This window comes from Myotis daubentonii, chromosome 6 (assembly GCF_963259705.1).
Source record: "Myotis daubentonii chromosome 6, mMyoDau2.1, whole genome shotgun sequence".
Lineage (NCBI taxonomy): Eukaryota > Metazoa > Chordata > Mammalia > Chiroptera > Vespertilionidae > Myotis > Myotis daubentonii.
In genome coordinates, this window is record NC_081845.1 from 29994657 (window position 1) to 30011641 (window position 16985).

General features: G+C 44.7%; 1 protein-coding gene across 8 annotated transcripts in view; it reads right to left on the bottom strand.

The window, feature by feature from the left end:
* Window positions 1-16985, bottom strand: part of PLAGL1 (PLAG1 like zinc finger 1) — a 50825-nt gene that overhangs the window by 12948 nt on the left and 20892 nt on the right. For 2 of the 8 annotated variants that reach the window (XM_059700568.1, XM_059700570.1), the window contains exons 4-6: window positions 13721-13788; window positions 10528-10559; window positions 6322-6383 (exon numbers count right to left, since the gene is read on the bottom strand). The gene's annotated coding sequence lies outside the window, so the exon portion shown is untranslated. Of the gene's footprint in view, window positions 1-6321; window positions 9250-9278; window positions 9405-10527; window positions 10560-13660; window positions 13789-16985 lie in introns of those variants that run through there. The other 6 variants (XM_059700574.1, XM_059700575.1, XM_059700569.1 and 3 more) reach the window with 5 other exon arrangements.

Consider the following 16985-nt stretch of genomic DNA (forward strand, 5'->3'; position numbering starts at 1 on the left):
AAATTAGAAAGAGAAAAATGGGTTTGGCAAGCCCTGCCTTCACCAAAGGCCCTTCTATGTTCCCTCCAGAATTATTTATTCAACCACCTGGGGGACACTGACCCTCCTATCGTTGAAACAACATGCCCTCATTTGTGCTTGTTGGTGGGAACACCTACCGACTCCACCCCTCTATTTTGCCCTGGGGGACACTGCCCCACACTTCACCACCTCCGTCCCTCCACAGCCTGCAACCTTGAGAGGCTTAATTTGGTTAACTAACCCAGGGCTACGCTCTTATTTTCTTAGAAATGAGGCCTAAAATAAGCAAGAGCTGAAATGAATTATTTATCTACTATTCAGAGAGAAAATTAATAAGGAAGCTGTCTTGTTGATTACAGCACAGCTTTAGAACATCAGATGTATGCATTAAACTTGGAAAACTGAAAAAGCACAGAGTACCTTCCACTTACAAGCAGTGTGAGTAACATCTGTGAGTCAAGATGGCCAACAGAATAAAAGTATGCAGCTGAGCAGGTCATGGAAAGCCATGAAGCAACCTGACTTACCCTCAGAAGCCATCATAAGTCTCGGAAATTTGGGCACTAGGTACCTCTGGAAGTGGGGGTGAAAGTGGGCATGAAAGTAGAGTGAAAGGCATGGAAGTCTGGTAGTGAAGCCGCAGCCCCAAGGGCGGGCACGGGATGGGGGTGCACGGCTGAAACGGAATGATTAAGTGGAGTTTGTATACCTCCTCCATTTGGCTAACGGGACACTGGCAACCAGGACCTCGTCCTCCATGGCAGGTGCCTGAAGGAGTCTTCTCTGGGGAAGCCCAAGAGGAAAGAGCTAACATCAAGGACAGATGACAGTCCCAGGGTTTACCTATATCACCTAAAGCAAAGCCCTCATTGACAAGCCCTGTCTAAACATACAAAGCTTCCATGGCTTTTAGTGGTTCCACTCTCAAAATCAGTAGGCAACAGAGGATCACCAGAAAGCAGAAGAAAAAGTGACACAAAACAAATACAAAAAAGCAGGCTGGAGAGAGAGGGAAAGACCCATCACAAAGGGACAGTGATATATGGCTCCATCCCACTAGGAGAAGGTAGGCTTTTTGTTGTAATATGTTAGTAGATGAATAGCCTATTTAGTAAAGGCTAGCCACTAACTCTGCATTTATGTGGAGGTGGAGTGAGGCAGGTGGGGAGAGAAGAGATAGAAGAGAATGCCAACAAAACACTGTCTCAGTGGAATGAGAAGCAATGGGAAAGGCCTAAGCTCAGAACTCTAAGCCTCAAAGAACCAGAAGACAGAGGAGCCAAATCATCCTTGAGCCAATACTGACGACCAGGGGGCTGGGCAACAGGAATCCATTCCAAGCAACAGACTTGTCAGATTCTACTTTTTAACAGTAACTCTAGCAGGGCTGTGTAAGATATACTGGAGTGGTGGGACCAGGGGTAGGGAAACCACTTTGGCTTCTGCCACCTCTCAGAAGAGATAACCGTGGCCCAAAAAGGAAGAGAGAGCAGGCTGAAAAGACACTTTGTAAACAGAATAGTTAGATAGGACTTAGGTTAGGCCAGCGAAAAGAGGTGACAGGATTGTCAGACAAGGAAGGAAGGATGAGCACCAGAAGAAAAATCCAGCAAAGCACTGGAGTTCCAAGTTCAGTTTCTGATGTGTTGAGCTTAATGGTGCCTATGACCCAGGCCAACAAGGAGACCTACAGCAGGAAGGAGGAGCTGAGATGCTCTTCTGGCCAAATAGAGCAAATGACACTCCGACCCCCTCTGGATTCTGGGGAGTAGGACCATTGTGAATCTTGTTTCTATAAGTGACTGTATACATTACTGAGCTCTCCATGGGTGGCCTCAGAGGCTGTGAGTAAGCTCACATGATCAACCCAGAGTGGTTTGGTAGAGTGGGTTGTCCTGGGGGTGAGGAGGGGTTTGTTTTCTTTGTGGCAGGCTGCAGCTAGACGGAGCTGCCTGAGGATATCTGCTCTGCACTGTGGAGCAGGGTGGAAGTAGGCTTGTGGGGACATGTTATTCTCAGAGACTCCAAGAACAGAGGACTTCTGCCTCCAAATTCCCCAGTTCCTCTTGGGTAGGACGGTGTAGTGACAGGTCAACGGTGATAAAAATAAGCAAAATGAGAATTAAGTTTACATTTAAAAACAACACGTAATAAGATGTCCGAACATCATTTCTAACTGGCGATAGTATACAACAAGACCCCAGAAGCTCAAAAATCCCTGTTTGGTTGCCCACTCTTCTGAAGGAAGGTCGGCTTTTTACAGGTGGGAGCCTCTCTTTGTTATAAGATGTTGAGCGGATTGAAAATAATGCGTAACCTATGTAATAGTCAAGGTGAGGACGGAGGGAAGGACAGAGGTAGAAGCAGGCAGACAATGCCAACAGAACTATCTCAGCTGGAATGAAGAAAGCCCTAAGGAGCAATGGAAGAGGCAGAAGCCCAGGAAATGAGCCTCAAAGAGCCCCAGCAGACGAAGAGAAGCCCCACTACCAAGGCGAAAGGATGCCTGAGTCAGGACCTTCACCGCAAGCGTGCTTTACTGGAAGAGGTCTGTAAGCACGCAGCCTTCCCTCCCGCACAGAGTGAGGCAGGCGGCCCGCACAGGGTCTGCACAGCTGGGCGTCCCCGGACAGGCCGAGTGCTTCCCCAGGATGGGTCCTTCAGTTCAACATAATCCACCCAGCAGGAAGGAGGGAAGCATGTTTACAGATTCTTTTTTCTTTTCTTTCAAATTATCAGAAAGTTTATTTAGAAAGTTACAAAGGTAGAAGTGAGCTGTAGAAGAAATGGGCTCCAGAAACACGTTACAGCAAAAGAAGGGCCCTTGGAGCTTGGGCGAGTCCACGCAAAAAGAATATCTGAGCAGGCGTGCTTGGGGAGGGGGCGGGGAGAGAGAGCAGGAGCCTTTTTACAGATTCTTAAATCTTCCACAGGCCACCTCTCCCCACCACATACAGTGTATTTCTCAATATAAACATTTAAGAAGGAATATCAAATGTCTACAAACAAGCAAGCTAGGTGTGTGTGTGCTGCCCAAGCAGCGCGTGTGGAGCCCGGGGCTGGTGCTGCTGAAATGGAGCGGGCCTGCTCTAAGAAGACCATAAATGAACTCTGGGTAGCATGGTGGGGGTGAGGGACAGAGAGCCTTCCCCAAACCCAGATAAGAGCCTTGGGAATTAGGAGAAGATTTTCTAGTCATTAAAGTCAGTGATGGGGACTATTCCTTTGTGACAGCTGAAAATAACCCCCCTCCTCCCCCAACAAACCCTCAGCCACCGGCCTCCAGGCCCTTTGAGGGGAGGCTTCTATAGCTGACAGCCCTGCTCTCTCTTCCTGGGACTTTCAGAGCAGGGCACTGAGGAACCAAAACTACCTAATTAGCAGCAGGGCTATTGTCCAAATACGGTTAGCATTCTGGGGGAAAGAAAGGCCTGGTCCTTCCCAGGAAGTGTGTGAGGGTAAAGGCGCAACTGAGAAAAGAAACAAGAAAAGCAGACTAGTCACATCGGTGACGGGAAGCCAGGTTCAATAGTCAAACATCCCTCGAAGGAAACTTGAAAGCTATGAGATCTGGGAAGGGTGCTCACGAGAGGTGGACTGTTTGATCCTAAAGCAACAGTGCCTCTAAACCAGCGGTTCTCAACCTGTGGGTCGCGACCCTTTGGGGCTCGAACAACCCTTTCACAGGGGTCGCCTAAGACCATCGGAAAACACATAAATAATTACATATTGTTTCTGTGATTAATCACTATGCTTTAATTATGTTCAATTTGTAATAATGAAATTGGGGGTCACCACAACACGAGGAACTGTATTAAAGGGCCGCGGCATTAGGAAGGTTGAGAACCACTGTGAAACCAATAAAAAGGCATGAAAGAGCAGAGAAAACTGTGGTCAGCAAAGTATCTCTGGGGGTGGAGTTAGAGATACCGTCTCTTTGTTTTTCCTTTTTGATTATCTGTATTTTCTAAATGTTAAAACCAGTACTTAGGCTCATTAGGAGTTTACCAGGTGGACAAAAGGGAGGCATGCATTTCGGGCAGACAGTAGAACATAAAAAAACAGAGACACAAAGCAGCACGGGGCAGCAGGGATCCCGGGGTTCAGTCTGGCTGGTCGGCAGGTGTGAGTGTGAGGGGGAGGCTGGAGAAGGGGCTGTGCCCAAACACCAAGGGGCCGCACACCAGGAGAGGAATCTGGGGTTACTCTATTGGGAACTGGGAGCCGGGAAAGTGATGATGGTTCATCAACAGATTGCTTTACAGGAGAAAACAGCTCCTCCCCCTCCTTACCCCAGGGCACAGCCCAGTGAAAAGTACTGTTCTGAAACTCTCCATGGTCTTTTTTGACAAGATGAGCCTGAGACCAAATCTGATTACCCAAATGGACACGAATGTAATTGGCAATTTTAAATGACAACTTAACACTCTGGTTTCTCAAGCTTATTCAATGGATGAGCATCCAGAACTCACTTTCCTATCAACTCTGTACAGAGTAAGAAGGAAGAGTGGAGTTGCTGCCGGCCAGGCTCTAGCCTCCTGCGGAAGCCCACAGGCTTGTTCCTTGGACACAAAGCTACACTGAGAGTTTTCCCTTTGCCTTCCCATGTCACGTCCGTCCGTTCAAATGATGCAAAGCAAACTGTTCTTCCAGAAATAATTCCAAATATGAAAAGCTTCACATTTAGGATATAAATGTAAATATTTATCCTTTAGGATGACCCCCGTTTTTCATTTTTTCTTTTGAAGATGGTAAACATTTCATCAGGTTTCCATCTTCAAAGGAAATGACACTAGAGGGACAAGGCCGCTTTTCCAAGTTCCTGCTCTGGCTGCTCTGAAAGGGGAGAGGAATGCCCAGGAAATGGGGGAGAAAGCTTAAAATGCGGGACACTGGCGCGAGGGCCTCCTCTCCTTTTCACCTTAGGTCTTTTCTCTCCCCCATTCACAGCTCTGGGTCCTTTGTTTGTTTAACAAACCATTACAATTATACCCAGTTCAATGGGAGGAATGCGTACTCTCTGAGTAGCTGTCTCCCAATCCACATGTGTGGTCCATCCCACAGCCCATAGCAGGCAGCTTCAATGTGCCGTTCTGTGCTCCAGTCGCCCTGGAGGCCGGGCACCCTGCTCACAATAAGCCCCAATTTCCCGTGGCCGCATGCTTGCTGCTCCTTCCCAGTAGCCTATAGAGATGCTTCAAGTTGGGCTTCCTTTCCTGCTCCCCGAGCGACTGCACAGTCCGTCCTGCCTGAGCTTGTCCCACTCTGTGCCTGTGTCTCCTGCCCAGTGTGTTAGCTGCCCCTTACCTGTCCTCAGCCCACAGACCCACCACCAACTACTGGGCAGACACACTCCAGGATCCTACTGGTCATCATGCACAGTCTTCTAATGTCAATCACATGGGAACAGAAGATACAAAGGCAAGATTCCCTGAGCCCCGCCTCATTAGAACTGCTAGTGCCTTTCTTGGCTGCTAGTAGATATACTGGCATGTTGGTATGGATTCCAATTTCTTGGCCAATAAATCAAAATATTATTTAGTAAGAACATTATATTTCAAAGGGAACCTAAATAATATTTAGTAAAAGAATAACTCAGTTGAGCTCATAAAGCCCTCTCGTGCTATTCTGTCTAATAATTTCCATCAGCCAGCCCTGTGAAAGGGGCAGAAAGTCACTTTCATCCCCATCTAACAGGTGAGGAAACTGAGGTTCAGAGACTGAAGTTCTTTACCCACAGGCACCGATGATTATGATTCTGGAGTCCTAGCACTACTGGAATGCGGCCAGCATCTTCCTCTGGCTTATCAGTCAACATCTTCCACAAAGGGGAGGGCAACCTTTACACATCCTCTCATGTGCACAAGTTAGGATGTAGACGGGGCAGCCCTAAAGCTTCGGAACTGACAGGGTTGCCAGCAGAAATGCCATGGATCTGCAGGTGCTACGGGGAATGTGTGTGTGTGTGCGCGCGCGCGCGCGCGTGCGTGTGTGTGTGTGTGTGTGTGTGTGTGTGTGTGTGTAGGGCGGGGAGGGGCAGACAACAGAGGGTGTGGGTGTGAAAAGTTGCTAATTGCATCCTCTGATTCCCTGAAATACAGAGTGTACGAAAAGAAAAGGTCAAGAAGTCTGTCCTAAGATTACTTTTGTGATTTGAAAGGGAAATGTCTTTTTATTCTCTACTAAAACCCCTTGAACCTCCCGCATGTCCTTGACTAATTTTACTATGTGTTTCCAAGCAGTTATCAATAGACACGCCCACACAGAAATAACGTTTAAAAGCGACGGTCACTTGCATACCTGCTGGGTGTCAGCGTTCAGGCGGTCGTGAGGTCCTCTCCGAAGTGTGTGAGGAGTCACACCTGTGAGGAGAGATCTCGCAGGTCGTCAGTGAAGGAAGCTGGGGAAACATCCCCCCACCCCCACACCAAGGGAGCCTCCCTCCGAGAGCCCACACCACACACTCAACTGATGACATGCGGAGGACATGTTCTACTGCTTTTTAACATTTTCCATGCATTTTAACAAAGGATCCATCAATTTTAAACTTTAAAACCCTCAAGGCCTCAATTGATCTACCACCCTTAACTTTAAAATATCTCAGAAATACCACATGGCAAAAGCCTTAAAACATGTGTGTCATCTGATATATTTAAACAGTGTCATAAAGTTCACAATGTTGCAACTTAGAAGATTTTCAGTATTTCATATAATCTTGCCCAAGAAGACCTTTAAGTATTTCCATTATATCCTTTGTCCTACTTACAACTGGATTAAAAAAACCCTGAAATCTTCCCCTGCTTTCTGCAAGTAGAAGAAAAAACAAAAAACAAAAAAACTCATGCAATTGCTTACATAAAAATATTCAAAATAGCACTGAGAGGAAATGGTATTTTTTTTTTTAAATCAACGGTGTTAGAATACCATAAAACAGGCATGCAAATCTATGCAATAACAAAACCTGAAACAAATGATGAACTGGAAAAAGTCAGTAATAACTAGTAGGCATTCATTTCTAACAAAAGCTTTATATAAACGTCTAGATTTATCAAATGGGCTGAAGGCTCCTATCTGAATAGACAATTCGGTGGTCAGCAAACCTGGCTATGTGTTAGAATGCCGGGGAAATCTTTGGCACAGGCTGGCACAGCGTCACTAGGGCCCTGGGATTCATGTTTTTACCAAGTCTTCAGGGCCCAGGCTGCAGCCGGCTTTGTACTACTGATCCCTGATGAACATCTAAAAACCGGTATCTCTGTTCACCAATTAATTATAAAGCTTGGCTTCTTCCAACTAAGACTCTTCCAACCCGTTGATCCTCTTAGGTGAAAAGCTTTTCAGGATTTTCTTGCCCAGTACAAAGGTAAATATATTATGAAACAAAGCCAATTAGAGATCACCTAACTGATTTTTTCACTTGGTTGCCTCTTAATTTGATAAAAAAAAAAAAGCTGTTTATTTTGCATGAAAACATCCTTTTTAGTTAAAATCAGAAAAATGCAGGCCATTGTAGACAACTAAATCTTTAAAATAACCTGTCACAAGTCAGGAAAAAAGTGGAGGTGAGTAGGTTGTCTGAATCATCCAGAGAATTTGTTTTAAGTGTATTCCTCACTTTGCATGTATAAACACTTCACAAATCATCTTCATGGTCCGTCTCTCCTCTGAAAATACTCAACATTTATCATGGTCTCCAAAGGCCTGGATTACATCTTTTTTTAAGGGCTTTAGAAAACATGAGAGTGAAATTCTTCTGGATGATTCTTCCTTTGCTCCCACCCGTCTCACCACAGACAATACTGCTTTATGCATCCAGGGAGGCGAGGCGCGCTTCTGCTTCCCTCGGCAGGGGGCACGTGACACGAAGTACGCAAACCAAGCAGCGGAGTAGCTTAGCTTCATTGTCAAAATATTCAAATGATCACTATGAGAAAGCGATTCCTTTCTGAATTCAACAATACTCCTCGGCCTCCGAGGGCTCACACAGGAGCTTATTCTTGAGCTGTTCAATGGGAGCAGCCCTAGTGAAAGCGGAGAACCCTGGCTGGGAGGAGATCAAGTCCCTGGCCTTTCCCACCTGCCGTCTCAGCACCGGCCGAACGTTACATAGTTAACAATGTCACGGAGAACCTGACAGCACGCACGGCCCTGGGGGGATCCTGGGCGGCAGAGGACAATTGAACACAGCAGAGGAGAGACAGTTCAGAAAAAGAACACATCTAAGGCTGACGGGATGCTACTTGCAGACTGCTTTCCAGGTCTGAATTTAGATTTCAAAATCAGAGAAAAAGGTTTTAATATGTCAATTAGATTAAAAAGTGGTCATGGTAAGAAAAAAAAACAACGAACCTCTAACATTCAACATTCCTAAATACAAATGTTTCTGAGCTCCCTAGGGGAAGAAAAATCACATTTTTCTAGGAATGAGGACTGGCACACAGCAGCCAGATTAGTCCTAGTTAATGGTTTTAAATAAATGGGAAAATATTTGTGGGTAAATGATCTGTTTCTTCATTGATGACAAAAACTACAGTTTCATGAATCTATGACTTCTGGAATGTACTTTTCGGTTGTCACAATATGTTTTTCTAGGCATTTACTGCTGAGAGCAGCTTAAGAACACGTCTTTTCTGTTAATGAACTGGTTTAACTGCCTGCTGAGCATTCACTGAAACCCGAATTGAACAAAGGGATTTCCCTCCAGTTTCAGCTCATTCACTTCTAGCTACTCCTGATTTTGCTTCAGCAAATTCTTCAGATTGACTTTGTTTTTTATTTCTAATGATTTGAGTGGGAAAGAACTGGGCAAGCCCCAAACACTGGGGATTCTGCCTTGGTTTTCCATGAAACACTCATCTAGGCAGATGACGGACAAGACTTGTTTCTGAAAAGCCTGTCAACTAAGTTTTTTATTTTATTTCCTAAAGCCCATAATTCCCAATGGAAAGGAGCCGACCCTATAGAGTAGACTGCAGACAACAAAACCTTATTTCAGTGAGGCGGACCACAGTGGACAGCAAGACTGTGTCTCTGAAGTGAAGACCCTCAGAGGGATATTCACATTCCCACCACACAGAGGAACATGCTGCAAAGTGTCACCAGAAATGTGAACAGACCTGGCCCTCTACCTTTTCTCACAGTCCCTGGGGGACCTTGTTCATAACCCAAAGTTTCAACTACTCCTGGAGGTCACAGGCCTCGCAAATATCTACCTTCAATTCTAAACTTTCAAATTCCAGACAAACCCACCTACCTACCTCTCACCTCGATGTCCCGCAGTGCGCCCGGAAGGTCACCTGTTCTAGAGCAGGGGCTCCACGCAGGGCTAACTCTAGACTCGCGGCTCTTCTTCCAAAATTACAGATTTCAGCCACTGGCGCCAACTATGCAATAACAGCTAACATGTATTGGATGCTCACAGGGTGATGGCCATTGTTTTCATCACTTTACTAAATGCCCTCAACAACCATACGAGTAGGAGGTATTAACCCCATTTTATTTTTGGGAAAACTGAGGCTTAGAAGTTGTACTAAGCTGCCCAGCCAGCAGCTAAGGTGGTGTGACGTGAGTGTCTACGTTACTAATCAGTCTCTCCACCGTGTCACTTCCCAGCCTCTCCAGGGTCAACGTCTGGAGTCACATTAGGTTTTCTCTCTGACTAAGCTGAGCTCTCAGATCTGTGAGCTCCTAGTCTCTCAATCTGTTCCCTTCTCTTTGTGTCCAGGGCTGCCACTGTGTGGGCGATGTTTGCCCTTCCTGTCGGGCGGACAGCTCTGGGACTTCACCTTGTCCTGCCCACAGTTTTCCTTTCTAGCTCGGTTTTCCTTTCTAGCTCTAACAGGCGACAGGCTTTGTAAACCTCTGTGTGTTAGCCCAGATGATGGCAGAAGCAGTCTGTTTTAAACATCTGAACCCAATGAGGAGATTCTGCCCAATGTCTAGTGGGGAGAAGGTGAGGGTGGGAAAGAAGGTAAGAAGAAGACACTTTCCCTCCTTTCTCCTGCCCCGGGCCTGGGGAGGAAGAGGAGCATTTTCAGCTCCACTGGTGTCCCTGAGGCTTCAGGAGACCAGGGCTGTGATGTGCCAAAGGCCAGAGGCAAGTCCCTGGCCTATCAGGTATGGGGAAATCTCCAGGTTCTAGGCCATACCCTAGGAGGGAAGGGGAGCACCTAAAAATGACTATCCTGAACTTTCCCTAGCAGTTGGCCAGGTGGGGGCTGGAGTGTGAATTGAGGTCGTTATGGGGAATAAAGGAGGGGATACTTCCTGCATACTTGAAGTTGGGGAGCCAGACACAGAGACTCCCGGGTGCCTCAACCAGGTGCTAAGACTTAGGCTAGTGCACATCTGTGCTCTGGACTCGCTGCCCATAACCGGAGCCAGACTTCTTTGCAAAGAAGGCCTCCGCCCTGTTGCAGAGAGAAGCTTGGACCGGCCAGCGCTTTAGAAACCCCAGGGGGCAGATAGAGAAGGAAGGAAAGAAGCAGATGTTAAGACTCTACTCACAGGATTAACTCCTCTGACTCCTATGCAAATACCTAGGAAGGGAGAGGCAAAGAAAGTTATCATTGAGGCCTTTAACTTAAACTCCAAATTGCTTAAAAACCAAAGAAACTAACGACAACTGGGAAGTCAACCAGGAAGAGGAGAGGCCAGTGTGCCATGCTGAGGCACAGGACAGCCAGCTCCCCAAGCTTGCTTGTGTCCCCAGCCCCGCATGCTGGGACGGGGACTGGGGCCGTGGGCTTTCAGAAGGTAGAAATGACAGTGTGCTGGAAATGAGGTAGCTTTGGGGAGAGGCGATTCCCACCCCAAGAGAAAGGATATGAATCCTTAATGTGACAAATTTGTTGAACCACAGATGTGGCAGTAACTGTAGGTACTCATGGCACCAAATGAAATGTCTAAGAGGGTCCAGACTTTGAGGTCAGTCATGTCCTCAAAGCAAAGCCCTTTTAGTTTATGGCGAAGTGAGCCCTTCGGATGAGGCTTACGAGGGCCCCACTGAAAACTGGAGAGGACTCACGACATGGCAGCCACTGTTCAGAGACCAGGACTTTTAGAACAGAGCTTGGGCAGGAAGAAGAACTTCAATGTACAAGAGTCAGTCACCAGGGAACCCCATCTTCCTGCCACACAGGCACCCACTAAGTCTGCCCAGCATGTGGGGTCCATGTCCAGGGGGGAGTCGGACCTGGGAGAGGAGGACCTGCCTGGGAACCACATGCCCCAGTGTGGATGCAGAATGTGCCAAGATGGTGCCCCCTCCGCTTTGGTTTTTAGGAAGCTGAGTAGTTTGTATTAAATCGCACCCAAAAAGAGAACTTGCAAGCAGGGACCATGGAAGCAAGGGTGCGTTAAGCAAGCAGGGAACATCAGCAGGCAGATGTTAGGAAAATGGCAGCAACCGGAGCATGGGCCACTCTGGCCTCACAAGGGTCTGGCCTCTGTGGACACTTGCCTCCCTTCTCACACCAGACACATGTGTCCCAGGAGGGAAGGGGGAAGAGGAGGCAGTTAATGAACACTCACATGGCCCATCCCCAACCCCCACCACCTAACATGGGAACCACTACTTTCCAATCTGTGGTACCCCAAAACTAGATGGGGGTGAGGGTGAGGGTGAGGGACGGTGGGAAGATACGCCCACTCTATTGGCCAAAACTCAATTTTCATGGGGTTTCCTTTAAACCTACTACCAGCCTAGTGAGTAAAGAGCTCGGAGTCAAGTTAGGTCAGTGCAAAGAGACTGAGATCCCTACTGGCTGCTCGGTCTGTTTTTGGATTGTTTCCCCTTCATCCTAATCCTAATCACAATCTACTATCAGAGTGATCCTTCTGCAAGCACGTATGTCCCTGTTCTTGGCTCTCTGGACTCCTTTAAGGGCCCCATTAGTTTCTGTCAATTGCAACCAAGAGTCCTGCACAATCAGAATCACGGCAAGGTTTTCACCAGGAGAGCAGTATGCTCAGGCTTGTGTTGGGGAAAGAGACCTTAGACAGGAGACATACAGATTATGCTCCTGGATTTAACCATTTTACTCCTTGAAATCAGTGACATGGTGATTTCCTCGCTGGGGGTGGGGGGGCAGGAATACACATAAAGGCAAAGGGGAAAAGTGCCTGAGCGATCTCAGGAAGATGGCTGGTGGAGCACTGGCTCCACTCTGGGCCAGGTATGCAACCCGAGGCAGGTCTCTGAACTTCTCTGCACGGTGACATCTCCCCTTGTGCAGAGCTCTTACAAGATTATACAGTACGTGTGTCCATATGTTCAAACAGAGGCCCAGTGACTGGGACAGAGTCTAAAGTATACGTACAAAGTAGACGTGTCTGTTAATAAGTGTCAAGAATGATTTTACAAACTGGGTTAAGTTCACAATTAGGAAAAAACATGCTAACCTGTTTCAGAGTACACTATCACAGAAAGAGTAGAAGTTCTTGATTCACTTCAATAATCTTTCTTTCATGTGGATAATCACAATACAATTAATTCCATTTCCTAACATGTACTTACAAAAGAAATTTCTAGTTTCCTGCATGCATTAAGTTTTATATTTCATATATTTGAAAGATTTCTAAATTATTAAGCAGCCAATTAAAAAATGGGCCGGCATAAATTGGTCTTACCGGTATTATAAAGTTACCCAAGTGACATATAGAAGTGATTCTGGCATTTTGGATATTGCTAGAATTTTCTTTTTGTATGTGTTAGTGGGGAAGTGGACTAGTTTCAACTGGAATTATCTGGAGAGCAGGAATTTAAACACACCCATCTAAATATTCTCCTTGCTTTGGCTTTCCAACTGGAGCAGCTGTGGATAGCTTTTCTAGAAGTCAGCCCCAAGAGTAAAATAAATTTGGAAGCAGTTTATCTAGTGAGAGGCTTAGGGGGGAAAAAAATTCAAGTGTAAGATGAAATATAAGAAAAGAACACTAAAACAGAAATAAAATTATGGCATATTACAGTCAAGGACATTTTGTAAAAAAAATGTTTGGAGAGAGGCCAAGAGTTATGGTTAAGCAACACTGTTAGCACTAAAGCTGCAAAACAGGGGAGGGTTGCTTTAGGGTGAAGAAGGCAATGGGCTTAAACAGAGAACAACATGCATGCTACGTGGGAAAGACAACCAAAATGCTGAATATGAAATTTAAGGCAGGAATTACTATTATGAAATAGGTGTTTAATACAAATCGTAATCTCCAGATGTATGGAGAATGATAAGAGATAAAACTGTGACTCCTGCCAACCATGAGTTCCCTCAAATAAACACTGGATTTAGGGGCACTTATTTCCTAACACATATTTCACAACTTTAGGAAATTTGGACAGAACATATGCAAACTGAGAATCACCTCATATTACAACCTTAGGAGCATGACTTAGAAACTCTGAATTGTAATGTATGTAACATACTAAATGTGATTCTACATGGAGGAAAACACCCCCAAATTTTCCCTGGGATTTGTTTGTTTTGTAAGATAAAACAATTCTAAAACGTCTTTTTAAAATGTAAGGGAGTGGGATCACAAAGTTTCGAGTAAGCAAGTCATGATAAATAAAAGTCAACGGTACAAAAGCCCTTATACACAGCAGTGGTGTCCACTCTAACGCAGAGAGAACGGGACACAGACTCACCACTGACCACAGGCGAGCAGACTGGGCAGGAGTCAGACAATCTGGCAGAGGCATACTAACCTGGCTAAGTCTGACGTACAGAGGAGTTTTAGATGCGAAACAGAGGCCACATCAAATGTAGAGCAACCCTAGACGGGGGAAAATCAAAAGGTTAAAAAACAAGGCATGGAAAAAACACACATTGGTACTGTGTCAGTAGAAATTTATATATGGAATACGAGTTCAGGAATGCCAGAATAAAAAAAAAAAAAATTTCCCTCCATCAACATGCCACAGTGGCATATTCCAACATTCCAGAGGCACACTTTTAAGTCCTTAAAGGATTTTTAGTTTTAGTTTAGGGATGTGGTCACGAGCAGGAGCTATGGCGCCAGAATGCCTAGATTCAAATCCGGGGGCCTCCTGGGGCCACTTAGAAACCTAGTGCAATCTGTTTAGTCTCCCCCTGCCTCCACTTCCTTGCCTGTAAAATGGAAATAATCATACCTATGGCACAGGAGCCTTTTGAGGATTAAACGAGTTCATCTGAGTGGAGTGCTTCACACCGAGTGGTAAGCAGGGAGCCCTCGGGTATTTGCAGTTATTCCCAGAGACCCTGACTCAAGTGAAAACACCTCACAGCCTTGAGCAGATATCAGATGACAGACCTTTAAAAAAGGTGACAACTAAGAACACTATCCTTTGGGAAAGGCAACAAGTACTGAGGGGCTGAGGGTGAAGTGACAATGAGGGGAGGAGGACTCTAGCAGCAAGGAAAGGCCACTCACTAAAAGGCAAAACAAACAACAAAAACTCCAAAACAAGCAACAACAAAAAACACACCTTTGCTTAATTCCAATTTTGTTTTTCAAAGACAAGGCTACTACTAAGAGGAGAAGCTGGAGGGCAGAGCTTGTTGATAGCAAGCATACCCAGTAAAGGTATTTTTAATAATTCTATATTTCAGATTACATTTCCTGCATTTCAATCCAATCAGGAAGGAGATGTCTCCTTCCCAATGACTAGATAAGGCTTTATCTGATAGGTCTGGATGGATGGGAAGCCATCTGAGAGGGAAGGAACTGATATCTTTCTACTAGAAAGTTTGTTTATGGAAATAAACATACAAATACAAACACCTAACATATGCTGATCCCCAAACCTACATTGTGGGCATGACTCCTAAATTATTACTACTTGGATATTATAGCAGTTTTCAGTCCTGAGGGGGAAAAAAAGCCTCTCTGATGGAGGACCATGTAGTGGAAGCTATCTGATTCTATAAACATAGCAAGAACGCCATTTGTAACTGCAGTCACTGCGCTGGCCTGTGTGCAGTTCTTTCTATCAACGCAGACAAAGATATGCCTCACTTCTAAAAGCTGAAACACCCCATGGAAAAGTGTGGCTTGATTTCCTACTTTTCCTTCCACCCTCCTCCCCTCCCTACTTAGTATCATGTCACACAAAATTACTTCCAGAAACTGGGAGGCTTGAGCGGCCAAGTTTTAAAACCTCAGCGCTATGTTTACTGCTTTCTTATCTACAAGTTAATACTTATGGGAGTGAGAGTCTATCGATGCTCAAGGCCATGGTGATTTTCCCATTTTGTAAGAAATCTAAAATCTCAGCAGAATCGCAAGCTGCTGAATCCACCACATTTGTATGAGCTATGCGAACGCCCATTCCTCTACAAAGTTGCTACCACCACTCCCAAATTTGGAAACCTGTATTTTAAATTTCATCCCTATTTTTAATCAAAATAGAAAACCAAATAGATTTCTTTAAAAATAACCGTGGTGGTAAAAATAAAACAAAAATAACATGGATGAGAAAATATTAGCAAGTTCCTGTACTGTGTGCTTACTTACCTATCTCCCCTTTCCACCTCAATCATTCTCTAAAATTTTCCATTATAATTTTAAGATGTTATTTTCCCAAAGAATGTCGTCAACCATTTCCCACCTAAAAAGAAATAGGTTTTAACTTAAGAGCTCAGAAATTGGGCTTGTTCTGGGTCCTGTAAAATCATAGCAGATGATCCTTAGAATCAAAATTTCCTTTACACTTTCACTGAGAGATGAAGGTGTTTGCTTCCTTTGATAAGGGGTTCATAACACATAGTGGTGGTAAATCTGGCTAAAGATATTGTCAAAGGATGATTTGCTTTGCATTATTTAACATTACACCACAGAATTAAATCATGTAAAGTGGAAGCTTTATCCATCTCAATCACTAAATCTGGTTAAGTGAAAGGCTATCCAACTCTAAATTGTAAGCTTTTTCATCTTGTTACTGAAAATGTCTAGACACTGTTTTGAGATTTATTTTTAGGAAATATTATTAGAGAAGAGACCTTGGCTTTGAAGAGGACCATGCCTCCCACTTTTTATGCTTCCTGTTCAGAGGCTGATGGACTGCCCGGCAAAAGTTGCCAAATCTAAACAACCATTTAATAATTCTCCCTGAAGGAAAGGTTTTAAAAGTCTATAGTGCCAATCAGGTAACAATAGATCAATCAGGTTTTCTTAAAATATAGTGTTTGCAGTTGAGACCTCGATAAGCAATTACATTCAAAGGAACGAGGAATGGGGAGCTATCAATCTCCATTCATCAGCAGGCATTCACGGATCCAGGAGGTCTGTGAGGCTGGGAGATATAAAAATGAATACTATACAGCTGCTGTACTTCCAGCTAAAAGAAGAACCTAAACAAAGATTTACAGGGCAATGTGTTAAGTGCTATACTATAGGTGTGCACAAAGGGCTGGAGGTCAAGGGAAGAAGCCATAAATTCTTCCTGGGAAATCAAGCAAGCAGGGAGATGTAAAAGGAAGGTCTGGTGTTGTTTCCTTGCGACAAACTCAAGACCTCTTCCTCACTCTGTTCTCAAAACAAGGCACTAACTTCAGGATTTATGAACTGTTCCACTTGTAAGTGCTACATGTTGGTTCATTTATGTTTGACACAGACTTTCAGTTAAAATATCCTAGGGATATAAGTTTTTTTAAAAATACATGTGTTCTTGTAATATTCCCATGCAACACACATAATCCAGAATGGCATGAATAGCTAGCTAGCAGTCGTGAAAGTTAGAAAGTTCAAAGATGTTTTGAAACATAAATGAACAGAAGACACACTCTAATGACTTAGTGTTACTATATTAATAATGACTTTTAAATATCACTTTTTTCCTCTTCAGGCAAAAAATAAAAGAATCACCTGATTATATCATGGTGAATATTTGTCTTTCTCTACTTCTGTGTTTAAAAAAAGAACAGGGTGTTGGATCAACTTCTACTTAACATCATTTCTCATGCATGCCATATTCCTACTTATAACATAGT